Source organism: Austrofundulus limnaeus, unplaced genomic scaffold (assembly GCF_001266775.1).
Source record: "Austrofundulus limnaeus strain Quisiro unplaced genomic scaffold, Austrofundulus_limnaeus-1.0 Scaffold24, whole genome shotgun sequence".
Taxonomy (NCBI): Eukaryota; Metazoa; Chordata; class Actinopteri; order Cyprinodontiformes; family Rivulidae; genus Austrofundulus; species Austrofundulus limnaeus.
Window position 1 is genome coordinate 1756187 of NW_013952426.1, and position 2269 is coordinate 1758455.

At 34.5% G+C, this 2269-nt stretch overlaps 1 protein-coding gene across 1 annotated transcript in view; it reads left to right on the plus strand.

Annotated features, from left to right (window-relative positions):
- The first annotated feature begins 78 nt into the window (after positions 1–78).
- lyn (LYN proto-oncogene, Src family tyrosine kinase) overlaps positions 79–2269 on the plus strand; it is a 33413-nt gene continuing 31222 nt past the window's right edge. The window contains exon 1 of the mRNA XM_014004470.1: positions 79–370. The gene's annotated coding sequence lies outside the window, so the exon portion shown is untranslated. The remainder of the gene's footprint in view (positions 371–2269) is intronic.

The window sequence follows — 2269 nt, forward strand, 5'->3', positions numbered from 1 at the left end:
TTTATATATAAATAGTGTCAGAATTTCTCATTTTTAGTGTATCTCATCACTAACTTTATCATATGAGTTTAAAAATAAGCAGGCAGTTGTGCCCCTGAGTGCAGAAACATTCCTGTGCATTTTTGTGCTTGTTAGTTGTTGATTATGCAAATAATCATTAGACAATTGTACCAGGAAGCTTTGGGTAAGAAAAAAAAGTCCCCAGGCAGTCCCTCTAAGTTCCTCATTCTGCTAGATGACAACTATTATCAGGCCGTGTGTGTGTGTGTGTGTGTCAGAGCTCTGAGGAACACGGATCTGGAGACTAAAAACTAAAAGCAACAAAACGTGGAGGAACTGTTTTCTTCACCGAGGACCCGTGCATTGAGAGGTAAGAATGGATCTGTGTTTGTGTGGATAAAATCCGAATTAAATACAAATCATTGCAACTAATGGTGAGATTTAAAGAAAAAAACATCCAGGTAGGAGGTTGATTATGGGGACACATGCTTTGATAGGTGATTTATCTGCTGCTTAAATTGGATTTTTTGTCACCTTTTATTTAAAGTTTATTTTAAACCTTTTCAAGCATTTTAGGTTTTCTTCTTTTTCTTCCTTCATGAAGGTCTTTGCTCATTTCACCCCTGTAGCAAAATATCTAATGAGTCAATAAACAGATTTTAATGCAATGTTAACAACTAATTAAATCCAATTGAAAATGGCCACAAATGTAAAGTAATCTTTGCAAACCTAAAAATGGGAAATGCTTTAAGCATGTCCACCTCAGACCCATAACACACTTACAGCACCCATCTGCTGGATCTCATTAGGATTAATCAACCTTGTAACACAGTAAGAAAAACAAGCAGTTTTATCTTTTAATTCGTACAGATTTTCTTACTTGGACTCATAAGTATTGAATTGGACAAACAACTSTGGTTTTCAGATGTGCTTTCTTTTTGTTCCTATTCTTCTTGTTCAAACAAATCAGGTCGCCAATGTGCAAACTTCCTCTCAAATGTTTTCAAAGYCTTAAAACTGTGCGTTTGTCAGGTGGATAATGTGAATTTGTTCACTAACAGGGTTTGGCACTAATGTCTGAAAAAGACATTTTGTGGGAAATGTTTTGATGGCTGCTGGGTTGTACACACCTTCCTGTTCACTCAGAGGGACTTGTGCTGTTATCAGGTCAAACATTAACTCTGTCCACTGTTTCAGTTCATAATGTAGTCCAGCAAGGTTCCCATAAGACTCAATTAAAGTCATGTTTATTGCTTTAGTACTGGTTTCTGTTAAAACATTATCCAAATGCCAAGACCAGCTGTGAAAAATACCTCCGTTCTCTTTGCTGTGTAGGTTTTAAATTGACATTATGTGAAGAAAACCAAACTTAAATTCACAAAATCAAAAAATTGGAAGGTACGAAATGCCTGTAGAATATTGTAAATGTGATTTTAAAAGCTCTTAACTATTGTTGATTATGTTGTTGTTTTATTATTTCTTATAAAATCTTTGTTGGTGCATTGCAGACTGACAGAACCTGCGGTACAAATATAATGTTTTTTTTAAGTTTATTATAACATCAAATGTATCTGCCTGTTAAGAAAATACAGTATATCATGAATCATTGAATGTACATCTACATCTGATTAACTTTTGGAGTCAGTCCAATTCAACATGGCTGCTRCAGCTAAGCAAATTTAACCAATATCAAACGGGCTATAATTCAGCCCGTTTAACAGATAATGAGCTACARTTTGGGGTGGAAGTAGCTGAAACTGATCCCTAATTTACACTCAAAGCGCTGACTGATTGCTCAAGATTTGTGTTTAAAATATATAGCCATAATCTACTGGAGTCTGTCTGTTAGCGAAGTACTGCATAGACCATTAAACCCTCTTTTTCACCTCCTACCCTCAGGCATATAAAGCATTAAAGTTCCCCTGGCCAGGAAAAAAACATCTATAAAAATCATTTGTCCCTTCTGCAGTTACCCTACTAAACAAGGCTGCATAGTTACATTACCCCTCGTGTTTTTAACTTGGTTGTTTTGTTTAGATATGGGTTTTATTATAGTACTTACTGTGTCTTTGCTTGTCTTGTTTTTATTTATTTTTTATTTTTTGGATTTTACTTATTTTGAATGTATGTTTTTAACATGGAGCCATGTTAAAGATGATTTTCTGTCACTTTTGGGACTATCTATCTATCTATCTATCTATCTATCTATCTATCTATCTATCTATCTATCTATCTATCTATCTATCTATCTATCTATCTATCTATCTAT